We start from the raw sequence: 13,940 nt of genomic DNA on the forward strand, positions 1-13,940 counted from the left end.
TTGAATCGTCATTAAATTATACTATGATGAAAAATATGGACTCCAACTTACAATTTAAATGGCAAATAAAATTAATTCCTATCTTACGGTAATAGATGTAAAATAGCTATATTTTTGATTTGGCCTCTATTTGTCATCTTGGATTATAAGGGGTGAAGAAAGTTTTCAATGTAGGTCGATGTTTCGCATTTTACCATATTTCAAAGGATTTGGCTAAAAATGAGTATTTGGGGATGAAAATCTTACACAAAAATTTCAACATATCTACAAATTTTAGGATCTTCTCCATGTAATAGTATCCCCTCAAGTCCACCTTTTGGCGGACAAACAGACCGACATGGTTAGGGGGACTTATGAGGACTCTAATGCACAATCTGAGGTGCTAATGGGTTCAAAAAAGTAATTAACTTTGCCTATTCTTAAATCAATTAGCCCTCAATTACGAGTTGTACAAAGTACAGTAAATTCCAAATTACTGCTCATTTGACTAAAAATTAAAAACTAATCGACCAGTACGTGAACATTTATAACATTCATATCTTTGAATAATCATGCTTTGACAAATATGCATAATAGACAAAAACTATGGGCCGGCAACGCGGACCGGGCCAGCTAGTAAAATATAAATAAAACACTACAAATGTACATTAGAAAAAAGTAAGTCAGAATGGAAAAAAATAATGCAAAATAAAACATTACTATTGTACATTTCAAAAGTCAAAATGTAAATGTTAATATATCACATTTTTAAGCGATTTTTTTGGATATTATCCTTTTCGGAGAGGAGATAATTCCGAATTTGTGTGAATCGTTAAAATCAGTCCAGCGGTTCTTAAGTTATAAGCGTAGTAACTAACACAACTTTCTTTTATATATATAGATTCTCTTACAAAACGTTTTTTAGTAAAAGACAAAAACATTCTTCATAGAATTTCCCAATAAGTTGAAGAAAACATGTATGACTATAGTTGTGCGGGGTCGATTCATGTGATAACCTACAACACTACAATATGTTGGAAGTCCCCTTATGTCCAAATCCATTTTGGCATTTTTTTGTATTTGAAATAATGTCATAGAGTCCTGCCCAGATATTACCCTTAGGTTTTTGACCCGGGGAAATTTGTCCAATATGTACGCTCTCCGTCATGTTGTTAGGTATTCAAAACAATTTCACACGAAAGTTGTGGTCCATTTAACAGCGAAATATAATCCAATGGTCATCCAAAATGCTAGATTTCTTCCCTGTATTTAACTCTCTTCTGATGCAAAATTCCGTATCGATTGGTTCTCAATTGTGGCCCAAAGAGTGACTTCAAAATTAGAAAAATTTATTTTTTTAGTCCATTTGAACTCCTAAATGTACATCTTTAAAACAATAGGCTTTAATTCTGATCAGACCGTGAGGATCGGACGATAATTGCGACATACATACAATACCCTCAAAACGTATTGTTGCGGGGTGTAAAAATTTAAAAAATGTACAATTCAAGATTGTAGGTCATTGAAAAAATCGCACGCGATAAAAAATAAGACAAAAATGAAAAATGGAACAAAAGATATTCACTTTTTTATTGGTATATATTTTCCGCGATTTTATCCTCTTTTGACAAGAGGTCATTCAGAATTGATGGGATTTGTTAAAATCGGTCCAGCGGTTCTTGACTAATAAGCAGAATAACTAAGATCTATTTATTTTACGTACACTGGTGGCCAAAACTAAAGCAACTAAAATCGCAAAGACAATAAATGTCATGTAACTTCTACAAAAATAAACAAATCGTAATTATTTTTCCAGTTTTAAATGAGGTATTAAATTCACTTTTAAGAAACTTAAAATAAAAATACAAAAATAATTTTGAACGAACAATAATATGTGGAAAACTGAAATGACCCAATTTTTGCTTGGTCAAAACTAAAACAACTTTTGCTTTTTTATTTTAAAATAATTAAATTTTGGCTAGTAGTCGATAGGATCCATTATTTTTGATAACACCTGCACACCTACGAGACATTGAATCTATAACACGCTCAATTTGATCCTTGGGTATGCTTTCCCAGGTACCCCGAATTCTTTAGAAAATGTTGGGCTTATTTGTTTCTGAATCTCGCTTGATCTTCCTATCTACGATACTCCAAAGGTTTTCTATGAAGTTTAGGTCAGGTGATTGTGCCGGCCATGACAAAACATCGATTTTCGACTCCCGCAACCAATATTTGACAAGTTTTTATGCAAGTTTGGGATCATTATCATGCTGAAACACCCAAATGAGCCGAATGTTTTACTCAGCGTAAGGGAACAATGTAAACTTTGTAAACAAACCGATCCATAACTTCCTTTATGTCATGGATAGGCCCAAGTCCATAAAAAGAAAAACAGCGCCACGCCATTCTTTACTCTCCCTTGTGCTTCACTGTACCTTTGCAACACTGCGGCTTGAGTCCTTCATTTTTTGGTCTTCTCACCGTAAAATTTTTTCACGTCTGAGCCTTTAATATTAAACGTAGACTCATCCCAGAAATAATGTTTTTCCATTGAGATTGATTCCACTTAATATTATCGTTTCCGAAATCCTTTTTCATTTTTTCAAATATAAATGGCTTCTTTGATGTCTTACGGGCATGCAGACCAGCTGCCACTACTCGTCTACGCACTGATCTCGAGCTTATATCCAATGAATGCTCTCTCACCAATCCAGTTGAACTCTTAAATGGTTGTTTTTTTATTTCTCTCACAATTTGTGGATCAGTATGGACTGAAGTTTTTCACGGCCTTCATCCGTTATAGACTGTTACTACTGATCCAGTTTCAAAAAACCGACATAGTATACAAAAATAATTATGAAATCACAGAAATATTTATGAAATATTTCTCGGGAATCATTTCTGTGATATGTTGTTTTGATAGTCACTGATAATTTGCTGTTTAATTCAGGTACTGTATTTGCTTCTAGCCATTTTTAAACTTTTTTGGGCAGTACATAAAAAACAAAAAGAAAAACACATGCTGATTTAAAAAACTTCTCAAAAAGGATTTATGACAAGCGAAATGGTCGAAGAATGCAAAAAGCGATAAATATCACAGTAAAAACAACTGAAATTGCAGCGGTTATATGAATGTACACAAGAGTTGCTTTTGTTTTGTCCAAGCCAAAATCGGGTTAATTGACTTTACCAAACATTATTTTTTATATAAAAATGAATTTTGGTTTTTTGTTTTAGGTTTTTAAAAAGTGAATAATGTACCTAATTTAAAACAAGAAAAACTTTCTCACTTCCTTAATTTTTAAAAAATTACAGGGCATTCATTCTCCTTGTAATTTCAGTTGCTTTAGTTTTGGCCACCAGTGCATGTACCTATTTTGCTATATATCCCATATCTTGGCTATCAGCATCACTGAAATGGTCAGGAGTGACCTTTTAAAGTATTTGTGATTGGGCTGGGACTACAGATATTCGCGGTTAGTGGAAATTTTCGTATTTTCTTACATAAAAGTTAGGGTATATTTTACCTGCTAAATATTGTACGATTGCCGTAGGCTGCTGCCCAGTTCAAAACTCCAACTCCATGTAAATTTCCGCGCCGATTGGAAAATGTTCTGTTTTAGGTCCATATCATTTTCCATTTCGTAAGTATGGGGCCATAATTGCGATCTGTAGCTTGATTACAAATTAACATGGACAGACGGAAGGACGGACAGACATAGCTAGATCGACTCAGCTCGGCGAGATAGAAAGATCCATAAATAGATCTATTGGGTAGAACAAGTAACAAAGTAGTTAAGTTTGGGAAGTTATACACATCGAAGTACTAAATATTTGGAGTTTCCGTTTTATGAGGGTTATGTCCAACAGTAGGGCTATTTGGCTATTTTTATACCCTCCACATACATAGTATGGAGGGTATATTAATCATTTTAGACCCAACAAAGTATATATATTCTTGATCAGCGTAAAATTCTAAGACGATTTAGCCCTGTCCGTATGTACGTTTGTTGTAATCACGCTATAGACTAAACAAATTAAGATAGGAAGGTAAAATTTTGCACAAATCTCTCTTTTGTCTGCAGGCAGACCTCGGAAGAGAATTATCTATATAGGTCCACGATATCGTATAGCCCCTATATAACGGTACCCCCTGATATTCGGTATTTTGATGATTTTAGCTACATTTTTCAATGGAATTGTCTGAAATTCCACACAAGGAGTTCCTTGTGGGTACCTTATACCTCAGAAGAGAGTTATCTATTTAGATCTACGATATCGTATATCCCCCCTATAACGGTATCCCCCGATATTCGGCATTTTGATGATTTTAGACACATTTTCTAATGGAATGGTCTGAAAATCCACAAAAGGAGTTCCTTGTGAGTACTTTATCCCTTGAAAGATAATTATCTTTAGCCACATTTTTCAATGGAATTGTCTGAAATTCCACACAAGGAGTCCCTTGTGAGTATTTTACCCCATGAAAGAGAATTGTCTATATAGGTCCACGATATCGTATAGCCCCTATATAATGGTACCCCCTGATATTCGGTATTTTGATGATTTTAGCTACATTTTTCAATGGAATTGTCTGAAATTCCACACTAGGAGTTCCTTGTGGGTACCTTATACCTCAGAAGAGAGTTATCTATTTAGATCTACGATATCGTATATCCCCCCTATAACGGTACCCCCCGATATTCGGTATTTTGATGATGTTAGCCACATTTTTCAACGAAATTGTGGGTCTTTTGATGATTTTAGTCACATTTTTCAACGGAATTGTCTAAAATTGTACCCAAGGGGTTCTTTGTGAGCACTTTACTCCCTGACAGAGAATTCTTTATATAGGTTAACGATATCATTTAGCCCCCATATAAGTGTGTCCCCCCGATAACCGATATTTTGATGATATTAGCCATATTTTCCAATGGTATTGTCTGAAAATCCACACAAGGAGTTTTTTGGGAGCACTTTAATCCCTGAGAGGGTATTGTCTATATAGGTACACAATATCGCATATCCCCATATAACGGTACCCCCGATATTAGGGATTTTGATGATTTTAGCCACTTTTTCCAATGGAATTATCTGAAAATCCACATAAGGAGTTCATTGAGAGTACTTTACCCCCAGACATAAATTTGTCTATATAGGTCCACAATATCGTATATCCCCCCATATGTCGGCACCTTCCGATAAAATAAAATCATTAAAATATCGGATATTGAAAGTAGCTATTCCTCACTGAACTTATCATAGGGACCACCTCGGACAATTGATACTATTTGCACTAAAGAGATCCGTGCAAAGAAGCGGATGAATGGATGGAACTTTTTCCATATGAACCCCGCACACAATGGTACGTTTCTCTTCTTTTTTTGCTCATGCACTGCTTTTAGCAATCTCGCTCGCCCTACTGCTGCAGTCACCGAGCTCAAGTAGATTGAAATTAATTGAATTTAACTTAAATTGCATTTAACACTTAACAGTTCTGTTCGTAAAATCAGATGTACGACAAACAAAATAATATCCATTTTGTGTCGAGTAGCAGGCAGCCAGTGCGAACGAGTGTTGGTTGGTTTGTTTGTTTGACCTGTCTGTCCGTTCCATTAACATTTGAATCTCGTTGCGGCAATTTTTCTGAGCTTGTGTCCGTTTGCCTGTCTGTCCGTCCGGCTGTTCATTCGTATGACCGGATAGATGGATGCATGTTTATTGGTTAAATGTCTGCTTTTTGCTAAATTGCAGTTTTACAACAGGAAATACCTTTTGCTGCGACCACAGCGTTGTTGTATTTGTTGTTGTTGTTGTTCATCTCAATTGTAGTTGTGTTCGTGTGTGTGTGGACACAGCGTATAATTTATTGCTTAGCCTGAGATAAATCGCTATAACGGAAGTACTTGTTACCGAGATATGCATTGTAGGGGGAGGACAAATTCGTGAATTACCATTACTTTGTAAACGAGCGGATCTGTAAGTGGGTGGCACACTGACATCTGATTATTACATTATGATTTAAGGTATAGATAACAATAATTACTATTTTAACCCTCTCTATGGAATTTCCTTTCAGTAGGGGAGGGGGTATTTTAAGTTTAATTCCCAAAACGTGTTACCATACAGATCATGGTGAACCGTAAATATTATCGTAAAATTGAACTAATTGAACTAATCAATAAAGAATATGGAAATTGAATTTGTGGTTTTGTTAGAAGCATTCGATTACTAATTCGCATGACACTTTCCCACTTTATTGAAAAAAAGCTTAAAAATTTAGAAAATAAACATTGTTTCAATTACATCCTGGTCAAGAATCGTGATTTTTTAAGGAATTCCCAGGAATTGTGCAGAATGTTTTGAATCCTTGTTTTAAGCTTTTTATAACCAAAGGTCATGGATTTTAATATTTTTCAAGGACGGCTAAGAATCGTTGATTTTTTAAAAATATTTTCAAGCTCTTTCTGGCCAAGAACCGTAGATATTATGAGTAAATATCGGAGCTTTTTAACGACATTTTCATGACCTTTGTGGTGTTGCATAAATCGCCGATTATTTTTAACATTCCAAACTTTTTGACCAAGGATCGTTGATTTTTATACCCTACAACACTATGTGTTGGGGGTAGTATAAGTTTGATTGGGCCAAAAATTATGTAACACCTCGAAATATTGATCTCCCACATAGGAAAGTGTATATGGATCTTCCTATCCTATCTCAACATTTTCAAACATAGCAAATTCTAACATTTTTATCAGTTCTAAGGCAGGTGCCTAAATTGCCAATATTGGTGCTTCGTAGAATGCAAAATGAACATCCGATTCGTTTAAAATTTACCACATGCATCCACATTCTACTAACTCTACATCTTGTATGAAAATTATGTAGATCGAACCACTCCTTCTGGTACCTCCCCACAAAGGGTCAAAATATTGAATGATTTTTACCCTTGTAAAATGCGAATCTATTTATATCGTATATCTCAATATTTTTACTACACATAAATAAATTGTGAATCGAACGTTCACTCCCTTTGGTACCCCTTCTGGTACGCTGATCTACGTTCCCGTATAGCCCCCATATAACGGTACCTGCCTATATTCGGTATTTCGATGATTTTAGGGGTAATATTTACCGGGATTGTTTCAAATTTTGTATTTGCAGTTCGTAACGGGTACTACAGCCTATTTCGGTAAAATTGTTTATACGCAAGCAAAAATGTCGGAAATAGCTTCAAATTTTACAATAAGATTTAGATTTGTTCTAATTGGTCACCTATGGCCTTCAAACGGCCAATAAAACCGTCACACGCTGCCCGAATGTTGCTCTGCGGTATTTTGACCCATTCCCGGCGAAGCGCTTGTTTGAGGTGATGAAGACTTTGGTATTTTTTAGTGCCAACCTTGCTTTTCGAATTATTCCAGATTTTGGTGGCCATTGTGCGCTGGAAATGAAGCGAGGAATCTCATTTTGTAACCATTCTTGGGTGTCGCGTGCTGAGTGCGATGATGGTGAGTGCCAAAGGCCTTAATACACCCTCCAGTATATTTTCGCAATAATATTAGGCATTTATTCTGATGCCACGGTCAATTAATACGAGCAGAGAGCGACCATCGACTGTTAAGGCGGCCCACACAATCACCATGGTCCTCCCTTGAGTTCTGGTGGTCAACCGAAGGTGCACATTTTCATCTGAACTCCTTGGCAATTAACACGGTCATTTTGTTTGTTTACAAACTGCTGGACAACGAATGTTTTCTTATTGGAGAAAACCAAATACGACAGTTCACTACTTTCGGCCAATCGAAGCAACTCTTTAGCTCTATTGAGTCTATTTTCTTTCCGTTGCGGTTTAAGTTCTTGCACTTTTTTGAATTTTAATGGCTTTACCCCGAGTTCATTTTTCAATATTTGCCGAATGGAATATTGCGATATGTTCAGCTGACGAACCATTTTTCGGTCACTGCGACGCGGGTTTCGATCAAGTCGCTTCTTTATTTTTCGAACCATTTCTGCTGATGTTGCTGTTTTCTTCCATCCACTTCCTTGACGACGGGCTACGCTACCAGTATCACGGTAACGAGCGGTGGTACGAGACACAAAAGATTTATTCACATTTAAATGCCGGAGTGCTCTAACAATAGCCACTTGTAGTTTTCCAGCCAAATATAAAGAAATCACACTATCACGCTTGAATTCCATCACGAACAACTTTTTTTCTGGAAAATTCTCACCGAAATGCTTTTGTTCGCTTGTAAACAGTATAATGAGCTGTCACTGAAATAATTTTAACAGCTGTCGGACGAGTGGCTTAGAAATGACATATAACGCTATCTCCCCATATTCGGTATTTTGATGATTTTAGCGACATTATTCACCGGAATTGTTTCAAATTTGGCATTTGAAGTTCGTAATAGATACTGCAGCATAAAACAGAAAATGGGCCATGTAGGTCCTCGTCTTCGTATAGCCCCCATATACCGTACCCCCCCCCCCCCCCCCACGATATTCGGTATTTTGATGATTTTAGCGACATTCTTTACCGGGATTGTTTCAAATTTAGCATGTGAAGTTCGTAATGGATACTTCAGCCGATGCCAGAAAATTGTTTGGGCAGGTCCACGACTTCGTATAGCCCCCATATAACGGTATCTCCTATATTCGGTATTTTGATGATATTAGCTACATTATAAACAGAATTTTCTTCAAGTTTCGCATTTAAATATTGTAATAACTTATGACAAAGGTTGCCTATGCAGCTCCACTTCGTCGTATAGGCATTCGGTATTTTTAAGATTTAAACAGAATTTTTAACGGATTTTTTTTTCTTTGGAAATTGCCAAATTTGTACCAAATGGTGGAGGGTATTAAAAGTTCGGCCCGGTCGAACTTACAGCTTTGTTACTTGTTTCATCTCGCACTGTATGTCTTTGTCCGTATCAGCCCAAATAGTGTGGAGTCTCGTACATACGATCAAATTATGCCCGAAAAGAAGTATGCCTCATTTGATCGGAATCGGTTCAGATTAGCTACAGCTCCCATATATACTGTTCATTGTTATTTTTGTCCTACGCAGCCGCAATATGCACTCTGCAACAACCACATTTGGGAGATATATCAAATACAGCTCAGAAATACCTTAGCTAAATTTTATCGAGATCGGCTCAGATTTGGATATAGCTTCAATATACTACCGAATTGAGTCTAGAAGCTACGATTTCAAATTTGGTGAAAATTGGTTCAGATATAGCCATAGCACCCATATATATTGTTCATCCGATTTGTTATATTTGTTCTCCACAGCCGTAATATGCACACTGTAACAACGATATTCAGGTTAATATATCAAATACAGCTCAGAGATCGGTTCAGATTTCGATATAGTATATATATTTATCCGAATTTAAGTGACACAAATGCCTCGTAAATTTAGTATAAATCGATTCAGAGGAGGAAATGCCTCTCATATTATTTCCTTCGTTCTTAAAATTATAACTATAATCATAGGTGGTATGATTTAAATCTCTCAAATTCTCCATAAAAAATTGTACTTGTTATGCAAAGCTGTATCATTTCAGGTACTTAAGGATATCCGATAATGTGATAAAACAAGTTTTCACGTGGTGGAGGGTGTAAAATGTCCGCCCCAGCCCTTTTTTCTTGTCTTATTCACTCAAAAGGTGAATCTTTGAATGACACTTTTTATGTTTTATTGTGATAATAGTTTAAAAATGATATGTATATGAAATAATATATTTTTTAAAGTGTTTTAGATTATCTTTATTACTTCTATATATTCTATTTTATTATATCAAGAAAAAGAAGTACTAGTTAAGGAAATCACGCTTGCATTTAATGACGTTCAGTAAACTGGATATGTTTGTTTGTGGGTGTATTATAATATCGAGCATTTTGGCAGATGTGAATTTAATGCTTATCGTTTGAGAGAAGCGATAAGAAAACTTGTTCGATTTGCATAATTAACAATTGTTTATATACAATTTTTGAGATATGTTAAATTAATTCTGCATACTATATGCGTCATACAGCCAAACAAGAAATTGCAATAGATATTTTGTATGGCCGGCATATGCTGATGATTTACAGAGAGTTAATTAGATTCGAGAACATGAATAGAATTGTATGAAATTTGGAAAAAAAGAAATAATTTTGTCAATAATTCATATACAGGTTGTTGGGAAAAATGTATACGAGTTTTTCATTAAAACATTTTAGTGGAAAAAATTTAGTTGGTAAAGGGCAATTTCATACAGCTTTTTAACTAAGTGACATTGTAATTGTCTACTTCAAATTTATTGTCGATTTTTGAGAAACCATTTTCTGACAATAAAACGTACTTTCAAAACTCAGCCTAATTGAGAAATTATGCCAAATACATTTGAAGTGCCACCCTTCCTTAAAAAATTATATATTTCAAATCCAAAAACAGAAAAGCGTCTTATTCCCTTTAATTTTTTTAATTAAATCTAAGTATCTATATAAAAAGTGGTTACCATTATTCTTTATGAAAGAATTATATTTCGCAGTTGTATGAAATAAAGAAGTGTGCCATTAAAATAATTTCAAATTAAGAACTTCTTCAAACTTGTTTAGTGATTATTTAGGTGACGTTAGTAAAAACCAATAATTTACACTTGGACAAATTTTTACTTCGTTAATTTCAGTACCATTAAGAAAATCTAATTAAAATTACAAGAAATTGATTAAATGACCAAATAGTCTTAAAGCTGATTTACATTTCACTTACAATAAATTCTTTTATGGAAATTGTTTTCCATAGATTTTTTTCTGAGTGTATAATGTTCAATTCTGGTTTATGTTGATATACAAACATTTTTAATAAGGTCAATAATCTTTTCTATGTGGTTTTCAAGGTCAAACCACAATTATAAATATAAAACAAAATTTAAATACGTTTAATCACACACCCAACAGCTGATCTTAGTTTTGTTGATTTCAATTTTTATTTCAAGTAAAGATTGTGTACTTTATTTAGATGCAATGATTTTATTTAACGAAAATAACACTTTTGAAAATAAAAATATATATTTATTTGGTGTAGAATATTCTTGAAATGTATTTCAAATTTTTTTAATGAAAGTAAAAAGTTAAGTCAAAGTGTTAGATGGTGCAGAAACAACATTTTTTTGAATACGACTATTTATACCTGGTAAGGGTATTATGTCTTTGAGTATTTGTTTGTAACATGGAGAAGGTAGCGAGATAGACCCATAGTTACTTTTGACGATCACTTTTTGAGTCGATTTATGCATGTCAGTCCGTCCGTTATTCCGTACATGTATTCTTGTGAACAAAATGCAGGTCGCATTTATTGTTCGATTGAGATGAAATTTTGCAAACAATATTTGTTTGGCCCAAGGACCCCAATTGAAATTGGTGATAATCGGATCAGATTTAGATATAGCTCCCGTATCTTCAACTGATTGTGGGTTAATAGTGCACCAAATGGCTAATATAAGACCAAATGACCTTTATTTCGGTACATCCCTCCGAATTAAGTCTAGAAGCAAGTACATCAAATTTGGATAAAATCGGTTCAGTTATAGCTATAACCCCCACATATATGTTTCATCCGATTTGGGGTTTGAAGTCCCTGACATGCGTAATGTGCACTCCAGAAGAATGATATTTCGTACCGGACATCAGATACTGCTCGAAAATACCTCTGTCAATTTTTATCGAGATCGGTTCAAATTACGATATAGCTCCCACACATATTTTTATCCGATATAAGGTTTATTGTGCACCAAATGGCTAATATCAGCCTAAATGGACTACATGTTGCTTTACGACTGAATTCATAATGTTAATCAGTACTTCAAATTTAGTGTAAATCGGTTCAGATATGGCCATAGTTCCCATATATATGTTTTATCCGATTTGGGGTTTAAAGTCCCTCATAAGTGTAATATACATTCCACAACAATGGTATTTGGTACCAGATATCAGATACAGCTCTGAAATAAGTGTATCAAATTTTGTCAAGATCGGTTCAGATTTGGATATAGCTAAATTAAGTCCAAATAACCTTTTTTTATACATTCAACCGAATTCAGTCTAGAAGACAGTAACTCAAATTTGGAGAAAATCGGTTCAGATATAGTGATAGCTCCCATATATATGTTTCATCCGATTTGGATGTATATTCTTAATCCGATTTCAAGTTTATCGTGCAAATATTGGCTAATATCAGCCCAAATGGAGTGAATTTCGGGACGTACGTTTCCATTTTGTGTAAATCGGCAGAGATATAAATTTTTTAAATATATTCCTTCTCCAAGAAATATCATGCACTCTAAAACAAACTATAACTGGTCTTAAGCCAAATCTTGATAGGTGGTATGATCTACTTGAAAAAAGTTATTTTGTTACAGGAGCTCTACTAAATATGCATAGTGGTGCAGGGTATCATATAGTCGGTTTTAGAGAGCTATACCAAAGTGTGTACACATGTTTAAATTTTTATGTAAGGTATTTCTACCTCCAAAGCAGTCTAATTACAATTTTTTAGCCAAAGCGATTAGACCCTCGGGTCGAATCAATTAAAACGTGTAAAAAAAACTTTAAGTTCGGCCGGGCCGAACTTTGAATTCCTTCCACCATGTGGAATGAATTTGGCAATTTTCAAAAAAAAAAAAAAAAAAATCCAAGTGTAGCCGTTATTTTAGGGTCTATACGACGACGTGGACCTGCACAGACAACTTTAATCATAAGCCATTACAATATTCAAATGCGAAACTTGGATCGGTGAATAATTATGTAGCTAAAATCACCAAAATATCGAATGCAGGGAGGTACCGTAATATGGGGGTATACAAAGACGTGGACCTGCACAGACAATTTTCTGTCATAAGCTGAAGTATCCATTACGAACTTCAAATACCAAATACATGGCCCATTTTCAATACATTTGAGAAAAATTTTATCAACCTGCTTCATTGCATTCTGAAGCTTGAGTGACTTCCTCAGACGGACTTTGTGGGGTCTAAAATGTATATTTCGAGTTGTTACAAACAGAGGGTATAAATATTAATTTTGGTATATTTAATCTGCCTCTTCTATGAGAATAAATTCGCCTGTTCTGTGAGAATAACTCAGATGATGAGATGAGGTCTCATAAGGGAATGAAGCTCTGCGTCTTCTAACCAAGTGCAAAATTCCGCATGAATTGGTTTTTAAGTGAAGAGAGACTACAAAAATTAGTTTCTATCATGGTACAATAAGGAGGAAGAACAGCGTCGTAGAACTACAGGAATACAGCCCTGATGCTATGCCCGCTTCCTGTCAGAATTATTCAAAATTATAGGCAACAAGTTGTTTTCATTTATTTGATATTTTTGTCCATTTGTAAAATGAGTCAAATAGCACGAAAGATGAATAAAATGACTATATGTTCTCTCAAATATATGATCCTAAGTGTTCAATCCTTCAATTCCATGGCAAATCACGTTAATACCATTATTGTGCTACCCGCAATTTATGTTTCTTCCAATCATTGATTATGAAAATATTTTGTTTTCATTTTTCAAAACAACAAATACATACACAAAATTGGCAGAAGTCGGGCACACTTAGAAAAAATTGTAATCAGCTGGGAGCTCTACCTTACGTATTTATAGTACCACGGTTTCTATGGGAAGAGCTCAGCCTCTACTGTAAGAAGAGCTCATTGTCTTGTATGAGAAGAGTTCATTCCCTTTTATGAGAAGACCTCATATCGTTCTATAAGAACAGCTCAGTCGCATCTGTGAGAAGAGCTCAGCCATTTCTGTGAGAAGAGCTATTGTGCCTTGTAATTTTCATAGAAATAACCCATTATGCAGTTATACAGTTTTCACTATTATTCGAATACTGGTAACGCAAATGAATGTAATTATCGTCGTGCTGGGAATGAAAATACAGCTACTATTTCA

The sequence above is a fragment of the Musca domestica genome, unplaced genomic scaffold (genome assembly GCF_030504385.1).
Source record: "Musca domestica strain aabys unplaced genomic scaffold, Musca_domestica.polishedcontigs.V.1.1 1, whole genome shotgun sequence".
NCBI classification, from domain to species: Eukaryota; Metazoa; Arthropoda; class Insecta; order Diptera; family Muscidae; genus Musca; species Musca domestica.